At 50.0% G+C, this 12,641-nt stretch overlaps 1 protein-coding gene across 1 annotated transcript in view; it reads right to left on the bottom strand.

Moving 5' to 3' along the window:
• The window catches only part of LOC141122107 (WD repeat-containing protein 97-like), a gene marked incomplete at its 3' end in the record, with an annotated part of 37,245 nt that extends 25,666 nt beyond the window's left edge, over window positions 1-11,579 (bottom strand). The window contains exon 1 of the mRNA XM_073611938.1: window positions 11,509-11,579. The remainder of the gene's footprint in view (window positions 1-11,508) is intronic.
• Between the last annotated feature and the right edge of the window lie 1,062 nt (window positions 11,580-12,641).

Raw genomic sequence — 12,641 nt, 5'->3', positions numbered from 1 at the left:
CCAATCATACACTGCGCCTGTACCATCCAACCATACACTGCGCCTGCACCATCCAATCATACACTGCGCCTGCACCATCCAACCATACACTGTGCCTGCACCATCCAACCATACACTGCGCCTGCACCATCCAACCATACACTGCGCCAAACAATCATACACTGCGCCTGTACCATCCAACCATACACTGCGCCTGCACCATCCAACCATACACTGCGCCATCCAATCATACACTGCGCCTGCACCATCCAACCATACACTGCGCCATCCAATCATACACTGCGCCTGCACCATCCAACCATACACTGCGCCTGTACCATTCAACCATACACTGCGCCATACAATCATACACTGTGCCTGTACCATTCAACCATACACTGCGCCATACAATCATACACTGTGCCTGTACCATTCAACCATACACTGCGCCATCCAATCATACACTGCGCCTGCACCATCCAACCATACACTGCGCCATCCAATCATACACTGCGCCTGCACCATCCAACCATACACTGCGCCTGTACCATTCAACCATACACTGCGCCATACAATCATACACTGTGCCTGTACCATTCAACCATACACTGCGCCATACAACCATACACTGCGCCTGTACCATTCAACCATACACTGCGCCATACAATCATACACTGTGCCTGTACCATTCAACCATACACTGCGCCATACAATCATACACTGCGCCTGTACCATCCAACCATACACTGCGCCATACAATCATACACTGCGCCTGCACCATCCAACCATACACTGCACCATCCAACCATACACTGCGCCTTCACCATCCAATCATACACTGCGCCATACAATCATACACTGCGCCTGCACCATCCAACCATACACTGCGCCAAACAACCATACACTGCGCCTGTACCATCCAACCATACACTGCGCCATACAATCATACACTGCGCCTGTACCATTCAACCATACACTGCGCCTGTACCATCCAACCATACACTGCGCCATACAATCATACACTGCGCCTGCACCATCCAACCATACACTGCGCCTTCACCATCCAATCATACACTGCGCCTGCACCATCCAACCATACACTGCGCCATACAATCATACACTGCGCCTGTACCATCCAACCATACACTGTGCCTGTACCATGAAACCATATACTGCACGATCCAATCATACACTGCGCCTGCACCATCCAACCATACACTGCGCCTGTACCATCCAACCATACACTGCGCCTGTACCATCCAACCATACACTGCGCCTTCACCATCCAACCATACACTGCGCCATACAATCATACACTGCGCCTGCACCATCCAACCATACACTGCGCCTGCACCATCATACACTGCGCTTGTACCATCCAACCATACACTGCGCTTGTACCATCCAACCATACACTGCGCCATACAATCATACACTGCGCCTGCACCATCCAACCATACACTGTGCCTGCACCATCCAACCATACACTGCGCCATACAATCATACACTGCGCCTGCACCATCCAACCATACACTGCACCTGCACCATCCAACCATACACTGCGCCAAACAATCATACACTGCGCCTGTACCATCCAACCATACACTGCGCCTGCACCATCCAACCATACACTGCGCCATCCAATCATACACTGCGCCTGCACCATCCAACCATACACTGCGCCTGTACCATTCAACCATACACTGTGCCTGCACCATCCAACCATACACTGCGCCATCCAATCATACACTGCGCCTGCACCATCCAACCATACACTGCGCCATCCAATCATACACTGCGCCTGCACCATCCAACCATACACTGCGCCTGTACCATTCAACCATACACTGTGCCTGCACCATCCAACCATACACTGCGCCATCCAATCATACACTGCGCCTGCACCATCCAACCATACACTGCGCCATCCAATCATACACTGCGCCTGCACCATCCAACCATACACTGCGCCTGTACCATTCAACCATACACTGTGCCTGCACCATCCAACCATACACTGCGCCATCCAATCATACACTGCGCCTGTACCATCCAACCATACATTGCGCCATCCAATCATACACTGCGCCTGCACCATCCAACCATACACTGCGCCATCCAATCATACACTGCGCCTGCACCATCCAACCATACACTGCGCCTGTACCATTCAACCATACACTGCGCCATACAATCATACACTGTGCCTGCACCATCCAACCATACACTGCGCCTGTACCATTCAACCATACACTGCGCCATACAATCATACACTGTGCCTGTACCATTCAACCATACACTGCGCCATACAACCATACACTGCGCCTGTACCATGAAACCATATACTGCACGATCCAATCATACACTGCGCCTGCACCATCCAACCATGCACTGCGCCATACAATCATACACTGCGCCTGTACCATTCAACCATACACTGCGCCTGTACCATCCAACCATACACTGCACCATCCAATCATACACTGCGCCTGCACCATCCAACCATACACTGCGCCATACAACCATACACTGCGCCTGTACCATGAAACCATATACTGCACGATCCAATCATACACTGCGCCTGCACCATCCAACCATGCACTGCGCCATACAATCATACACTGCGCCTGCACGATCCAATCATACACTGCGCCTGCACCATCCAACCATACACTGCGCCAAACAACCATACACTGCGCCTGTACCATCCAACCATACACTGCGCCATACAATCATACACTGCGCCTGTACCATTCAACCATACACTGCGCCTGTACCATCCAACCATACACTGCGCCATACAATCATACACTGCGCCTGCACCATCCAACCATACACTGCGCCTTCACCATCCAATCATACACTGCGCCTGCACCATCCAACCATACACTGCGCCATACAATCATACACTGCGCCTGTACCATCCAACCATACACTGTGCCTGTACCATGAAACCATATACTGCACGATCCAACCATACACTGCGCCTGCACCATCCAACCATACACTGCGCCATACAATCATACACTGCGCCTGTACCATCCAACCATACACTGTGCCTGTACCATGAAACCATATACTGCACGATCCAACCATACACTGCGCCTGTACCATCCAACCATACACTGCGCCTTCACCATCCAACCATACACTGCGCCTTCACCATCCAACCATACACTGCGCCATACAATCATACACTGCGCCTGCACCATCCAACCATACACTGCGCCTGCACCATCATACACTGCGCTTGTACCATCCAACCATACACTGCGCCTGTACCATCCAACCATACACTGCGCCTGTACCATCCAATCATACACTGCGCCTGCACCATCCAACCATACACTGCGCCTGCACCATCCAACCATACACTGCGCCTGCACCATGAAACCATACACTGCGCCTTCACCATCCAACCATACACTGCACCTGTACCATTCAACCATACACTGCGCCTGTACCATCCAATCATACACTGCGCCTGCACCATGAAACCATACACTGCGCCTTCACCATCCAACCATACACTGCACCTGTACCATTCAACCATACACTGCGCCTGTACCATCCAACCATACACTGCGCCATACAATCATACACTGCGCCTGCACCATCCAACCATACACTGCGCCTTCACCATCCAATCATACACTGCGCCTGCACCATCCAACCATACACTGCGCCATACAATCATACACTGCGCCTGTACCATCCAACCATATACTGTGCCTGTACCATGAAACCATATACTGCACGATCCAATCATACACTGCGCCTGCACCATCCAACCATACACTGCGCCAAACAACCATACACTGCGCCTGCACCATCCAACCATACACTGCGCCAAACAACCATACACTGCGCCTGTACCATCCAACCATACACTGCGCCATACAATCATACACTGTGCTTGTACCATTAAACCATACACTGCGCCTGTACCATCCAACCATACACTGCGCCATACAATCATACACTGCGCCTGCACCATCCAACCATACACTGCGCCTTCACCATCCAATCATACACTGCGCCTGCACCATCCAACCATACACTGCGCCATACAATCATACACTGCGCCTGTACCATCCAACCATATACTGTGCCTGTACCATGAAACCATATACTGCACGATCCAATCATACACTGCGCCTGCACCATCCAACCATACACTGCGCCAAACAACCATACACTGCGCCTGTACCATCCAACCATACACTGCGCCATACAATCATACACTGCACCTGTACCATCCAACCATACACTGCGCCATACAATCATACACTGCGCCTGCACCATCCAACCATACACTGCGCCAAACAACCATACACTGCGCCTGTACCATCCAACCATACACTGCGCCATACAATCATACACTGCACCTGTACCATCCAACCATATACTGTGCCTGTACCATCCAACCATACACTGCGCCTTCACCATCCAACCATACACTGCGCCATACAATCATACACTGCGCCTGTACCATCCAACCATATACTGTGCCTGTACCATGAAACCATATACTGCACGATCCAATCATACACTGCGCCTGCACCATCCAACCATACACTGCGCCAAACAACCATACACTGCGCCTGCACCATCCAACCATACACTGCGCCAAACAACCATACACTGTGCTTGTACCATTAAACCATACACTGCGCCTGTACCATCCAACCATACACTGCGCCATACAATCATACACTGCGCCTGTACCATCCAATCATACACTGCGCCTGTACCATCCAACCATACACTGCGCCATACAATCATACACTGCGCCTGCACCATCCAACCATACACTGCGCCTTCACCATCCAATCATACACTGCGCCTGCACCATCCAACCATACACTGCGCCATACAATCATACACTGCGCCTGTACCATCCAACCATATACTGTGCCTGTACCATGAAACCATATACTGCACGATCCAATCATACACTGCGCCTGCACCATCCAACCATACACTGCGCCAAACAACCATACACTGCGCCATACAATCATACACTGCGCCTGCACCATCCAACCATACACTGCGCCAAACAACCATACACTGCGCCTGTACCATCCAACCATACACTGCGCCATACAATCATACACTGCACCTGTACCATTCAACCATACACTGCGCCTGCACCATCCAACCATACACTGCGCCATACAATCATACACTGCGCCTGTACCATCCAACCATATACTGTGCCTGTACCATGAAACCATACACTGCGCCTTCACCATCCAACCATACACTGCGCCTTCACCATCCAACCATACACTGCGCCTTCACCATCCAACCATACACTGCGCCATACAATCATACACTGCGCCTTCACCATCCAACCATACACTGCGCCTTCACCATCCAACCATACACTGCGCCTTCACCATCCAACCATACACTGCGCCATACAATCATACACTGCGCCTGCACCATCCAACCATACACTGCGCCTGCACCATCATACACTGCGCTTGTACCATCCAACCATACACTGCGCTTGTACCATCCAACCATACACTGCGCCTGTACCATCCAACCATACACTGCGCCTGTACCATCCAATCATACACTGCGCCTGCACCATCCAACCATACACTGCGCCTGCACCATCCAACCATACACTGCGCCTGCACCATCCAACCATACACTGCGCCTGCACCATCCAATCATACACTGCGCCTGCACCATGAAACCATACACTGCGCCTTCACCATCCAACTATACACTGCACCATCCAACCATACACTGCGCCTTCACCATCCAACCATATACTGCGCCTTCACCATCCAACCATACACTGCGCCTTCACCATCCAACCATACACTGCACCATCCAACCATACACTGCGCCTTCACCATCCAACCATACACTGCGCCTTCACCATCCAACCATACACTGCGCCTGCACCATCCAACCATACACTGCACCATCCAACCATACACTGCGCCTTCACCATCCAACCATACACTGCGCCTGTACCATCCAACCATACACTGCGCCTGCACCATCCAACCATACACTGCGCCTGCACCATCCAACCATACACTGCGCCATCCAATCATACACTGTGCCTGCACCATCCAACCATACACTGCGCCAAACATTCATACACTGTGCCTGTACCATCCAACCATACACTGCGCCAAACAATCATGCACTGCGCCTGCACCATCCAACCATACACTGCGCCAAACAATCATACACTGCGCCTGCACCATCCAACCATACACTGCGCCATCCAATCATACACTGCGCCTGTACCATGAAACCATATACTGCACGATCCAACCATACACTGCGCCTCCACCATCCAACCATACACTGCGCCTGCACCATCCAACCATACACTGCGCCATCCAATCATACACTGCGCCTGTACCATCCAACCATACACTGTGCCATCCAATCATACACTGCGCCAAACAATCATACACTGCGCCTGCACCATCCAACCATACACTGCGCCTGTACCATCCAACCATACACTGCGCCATACAATCATACACTGCGCCTTCACCATCCAACCATACACTGCGCCTGTACCATGAAACCATATACTGCACGATCCAACCATACACTGCGCCTCCACCATCTAACCATACACTGCGCCTGCACCATCCAACCATACACTGCGCCATCCAATCATACACTGCGCCTGCACCATGAAACCATACACTGCGCCTTCACCATCCAACCATACACTGCACCATCCAACCATACACTGCGCCTGTACCATCCAACCATACACTGTGCCTTCACCATCCAACCATACACTGCGCCTTCACCATCCAACCATACACTGCACCATCCAACCATACACTGCGCCTTCACCATCCAACCATACACTGCGCCTGTACCATCCAACCATACACTGCGCCTGCACCATCCAACCATACACTGCGCCATCCAATCATACACTGTGCCTGCACCATCCAACCATACACTGCGCCAAACATTCATACACTGTGCCTGCACCATCCAACCATACACTGCGCCAAACAATCATACACTGCGCCTGCACCATCCAACCATACACTGCGCCATCCAATCATACACTGCGCCTGTACCATCCAACCATACACTGTGCCATCCAATCATACACTGCGCCAAACAATCATACACTGCGCCTGCACCATCCAACCATACACTGCGCCTGTACCATCCAACCATACACTGCGCCATACAATCATACACTGCGCCTTCACCATCCAACCATACACTGCGCCTGTACCATCCAACCATACACTGCGCCTGCACCATCCAACCATACACTGCGCCATCCAATCATACACTGTGCCTGTACCATCCAACCATACACTGTGCCATCCAATTATATACTGTGCCTGTACCATGAAACCATATACTGCACGATCCAACCATACACTGCGCCTCCACCATCTAACCATACACTGCGCCTGCACCATCCAACCATACACTGCGCCATCCAATCATACACTGCGCCTGTACCATCCAACCATACACTGTGCCATCCAATCATACACTGCGCCATACAATCATACACTGCGCCTGCACCATCCAACCATATACTGCGCCAAACATTCATACACTGCGCCTTCACCATCCAACCATACAATCATACACTGCGCCTGCACCATCCAACCATACACTGCGCCTGCACCATCCAACCATACACTGCGCCTGCACCATCCAACCATACACTGCGCCATCCAATCATACACTGTGCCTGCACCATCCAACCATACACTGCGCCATACAATCATACACTGCGCCTGCACCATCCAACCATACACTGCGCCATCCAATCATACACTGTGCCTGCACCATCCAACCATACACTGCGCCTGCACCATCCAACCATACACTGCGCCATCCAACCATACACTGCGCCTGCACCATCCAACCATACACTACGCCATCCAATCATACACTGCGCCTGTACCATTCAAACATACACTGTGCCTGCACCATCCAACCATACACTGCGCCATACAATCATACACTGCGCCTGCACCATCATACACTGCGCCTGCACCATCCAACCATACACTGCGCCATACAATCATACACTGCGCCTGTACCATCCAACCATACACTGCGCCTGCACCATCCAACCATACACTGCGCCTGCACCATCCAACCATACACTGCGCCTGCACCATCCAACCATACACAGCGCCATACAATCATACACTGCGCCTTCACCATCCAACCATACACTGTGCCATCCAATTATATACTGTGCCTGTACCATGAAACCATATACTGCACGATCCAACCATACACTGCGCCAAACAATCATACACTGTGCCTGCACCATCCAACCATACACTGCGCCTGCACCATCCAACCATACACTGTGCCTGCACCATCCAACCATACACTGCGCCTTCACCATCCAACCATACACTGTGCCATCCAATTATATACTGTGCCTGTACCATGAAACCATATACTGCACGATCCAACCATACACTGCGCCTCCACCATCCAACCATACACTGCGCCTCCACCATCCAACCATACACTGCGCCATCCAATCATACACTGCGCCTGTACCATCCAACCATACACTGCGCCATCCAATCATACACTGCGCCAAACAATCATACACTGCGCCTGCACCATCCAACCATACACTGCGCCTGCACCATCCAACCATACACTGCGCTTGCACCATCCAACCATACACTGCACCATCCAACCATACACTGCGCCTGTACCATCCAACCATACACTGCGCCATACAATCATACACTGTGCCTGCACCATCCAACCATACACTGCGCCATACAATCATACACTGTGCCTGCACCATCCAACCATACACTGCGCCTTCACCATCCAACCATACACTGTGCCATCCAATTATATACTGTGCCTGTACCATGAAACCATATACTGCACGATCCAACCATACACTGCGCCTCCACCATCCAACCATACACTGCACCATCCAACCATACACTGCGCCTGTACCATCCAACCATACACTGCACGATCCAACCATACACTGCGCTTGCACCATCCAACCATACACTGCACCATCCAACCATACACTGCGCCTGTACCATCCAACCATACACTGCACGATCCAACCATACACTGCGCCTGCACCATCCAACCATACACTGCGCCTGCTCCATCCAACCATACACTGCGCCATCCAATCATACACTACGCCTGTACCATCCAACCATACACTGCGCCATCCAATCATACACTGTGCCTGTACCATCCAACCATACACTGTGCCTGCACCATCCAACCATATACTGCATGATCCAACCATACATTGAACCTGTACCATCCAACCATACACTGCGCCTTCACCATCCAACCATACACTACGCCATACAATCTAACACTGTGCCTGTACCATCCAACCATACACTGAGCCATCCAACCATATACTGTGCCTGTACCATGAAACACCTCATACCTTACTCCTAAAGGACGGGTGACTGAACATCTCATACCTTACTTCTAGAGGACAGGTGACTGAACACCTCATACCTTACTTCTAGAGGACAGGTGACTGGACACCTCATACCTTACTTCTAGAGGACAGGTGACTGAACACCTCATACCTTCTAGAGGACAGGTGACTGAACACCTCATACCTTACTTCTAGAGGACAGGTGACTGGACACCTCATACCTTACTTCTAGAGGACAGGTGACTGAACACCTCATACCTTCTAGAGGACAGGTGACTGAACACCTCATACCTAACTTCTAGAGGACAGGTGACTGAACACCTCATACCTTACTTCTAGAGGACAGGTGACTGAACACCTCATACCTTACTCCTAGAGGACAGGTGACTGAACACCTCATACCTTACTCCTAGAGGACAGGTGACTGAACACCACATACCTTACTTCTAGAGGACAGGTGACTGAACACCTCATACCTTACTCCTAGAGGACAGGTGACTGAACACCTCATACCTTACTCCTAGAGGACAGGTGACTGAACACCACATACCTTACTTCTAGAGGACAGGTGACTGGACACCTCATACCTTACTTCTAGAGGACAGGTGACTGAACACCTCATACCTTACTTCTAGAGGACAGGTGACTGAACACCTCATACCTTACTTCTAGAGGACAGGTGACTGAACACCACATACCTTACTTCTAGAGGACAGGTGACTGAACACCTCATACCTTACTCCTAGAGGACAGGTGACTGAACACCTCATACCTTACTCCTAGAGGACAGGTGACTGAACACCTCATACCTTACTTCTAGAGGACAGGTGACTGAACACCTCATACCTTACTTCTAGAGGACAGGTGACTGAACACCTCATACCTTACTTCTAGAGGACAGGTGACTGGACACCTCATACCTTACTTCTAGAGGACAGGTGACTGAACACCTCATACCTTCTAGAGGACAGGTGACTGAACACCTCATACCTAACTTCTAGAGGACAGGTGACTGAACACCTCATACCTTACTTCTAGAGGACAGGTGACTGAACACCACATACCTTACTTCTAGAGGACAGGTGACTGAACACCTCATACCTTACTCCTAGAGGACAGGTGACTGAACACCTCATACCTTACTCCTAGAGGACAGGTGACTGAACACCTCATACCTTACTTCTAGAGGACAGGTGACTGAACACCTCATACCTTACTTCTAGAGGACAGGTGACTGAACACCTCATACCTTACTCCTAGAGGACAGGTGACTGAACACCTCATACCTTCTAGAGGACAGGTGACTGAACACCTCATACCTTCTAGAGGACAGGTGACTGAACACCTCATACCTTACTTCTAGAGGACAGGTGACTGAACACCTCATACCTTACTTCTAGAGGACAGGTGACTGAACACCTCATACCTTACTTCTAGAGGACGGGTGACTGAACACCTCATACCTTCTAGAGGACAGGTGACTGAACACCTCATACCTTCTAGAGGACAGGTGACTGAACACCTCATACCTTACTCCTAGAGGACAGGTGACTGAACACCTCATACCTTACTCCTAGAGGACAGGTGACTGAACACCTCATACCTTACTCCTAGAGGACAGGTGACTGAACACCTCATACCTAACTTCTAGAGGACAGGTGACTGAACACCTCATACCTTCTAGAGGACAGGTGACTGAACACCTCATACCTTCTAGAGGACAGGTGACTGAACATCTCATACCTTACTTCTAGAGGACAGGTGACTGAACACCTCATACCTTCTAGAGGACAGGTGACTGAACACCTCATACCTTCTAGAGGACAGGTGACTGAACATCTCATACCTTACTCCTAGAGGACAGGTGACTGAACACCTCATACCTTCTAGAGGACAGGTGACTGAACACCTCATACCTTACTTCTAGAGGACAGGTGACTGAACATCTCATAAAGTACTACAAGGGGAGAGGTAAAATTGTTACCAAAGGTGTGAACTGCTGAAACGTGAAAATATTAAACACAAACTTCTCATTATCATATTTAAATGACAGAGGATTGATATGCTTTACAAGATCAGTTATTGGAGGTTACCCTGGTAACAACTCTTCTGAAGTCCTCCCGCAGATCTTTCCACAAATGACGGGCTTTACTTTGGCATTTGTCATCTGCAACAGAGAATTTTGATAAATCGCAGTATATTTGTATAGAATGGAGTATTATTTATCCCTAAAAGAGATAACAGGCCAGTATATGTCCAGTATAGGAGATCTGTAGATGAGAGGTCAGTGCAGAGTATTAGAAGATGGGGTTTGGGAGTATTTGCAGTAGGGTAAGAGAAGATGAGGTGGGGAGTATTAGTTCTGCGGTGAGTGAGGATGGGGATGGAGGGGTTGAGTACTTGACTGGGATGAAAGATAACGAGGTTGGAGGTGGTAGGTACTATGACTAGTGTGATTAACAGGATGGAGGTAAGTTATATTAGTACTTGGGTGAATAAAAATGAGGATGGAGGTGGTGAGTATTATAACTGGGATGAGGAGGATAATTACTTGTCCACAGGTAAGGATGAGGATGGAGATGGCGAGTACTATGACTAGGGTGAGTATTGATGAGGATGGAGGTAGTGAGTACTATGACTGGGGTGAGTATTGATGAGGATGGAGGTGGTGAGTACTATGACTAGGGTGAGTATTGATGGAGGTGGTGAGTGCTATGACTAGGGTGAGTATTGATGGAGGTGGTGAGTACTATGACTAGGGTGAGTTTTGATGAGGATGGAGGTGGTGAGTACTATGACTAGGGTGAGTATTGATGGAGGTGGTGAGTACTATGAGTAGGGTGAGCATAAAGGTGGTGAGTACTATGACTAGGGTGAGTATTGATGAGGATGGAGGTGCTGAGTACTATGACTAAGGTGAGTATTGATGAGGATGGAGGTGAAGTACTAGGACTAGGGTGAGTATTGATGAGGATGGAGGTGAAGTACTAGGACTAGGGTGAGTATTGATGGAGGTGGTGAGTACTATGACTGGGGTGAGCATTGATGGAGGTGGTGAGTACTATGACTGGGGTGAGCATTGATGGAGGTGGTGAGTACTATGACTGGGGTGAGTATTGATGAGAATGGAGGTGAAGTACTAGGACTAGGGTGAGTATTGATGGAGGTGGTGAGTACTATGACTAGGGTGAGTATTGATGAGAATGGAGGTGAAGTACTATGACTA

The sequence above is a fragment of the Aquarana catesbeiana genome, unplaced genomic scaffold (genome assembly GCF_042186555.1).
Source record: "Aquarana catesbeiana isolate 2022-GZ unplaced genomic scaffold, ASM4218655v1 unanchor245, whole genome shotgun sequence".
In the NCBI taxonomy this organism is placed as follows: Eukaryota; Metazoa; Chordata; class Amphibia; order Anura; family Ranidae; genus Aquarana; species Aquarana catesbeiana.
The sequence above is the reverse complement of the archived record's forward strand: the minus strand, read 5'-3'. Positions and strand labels throughout refer to the sequence as shown.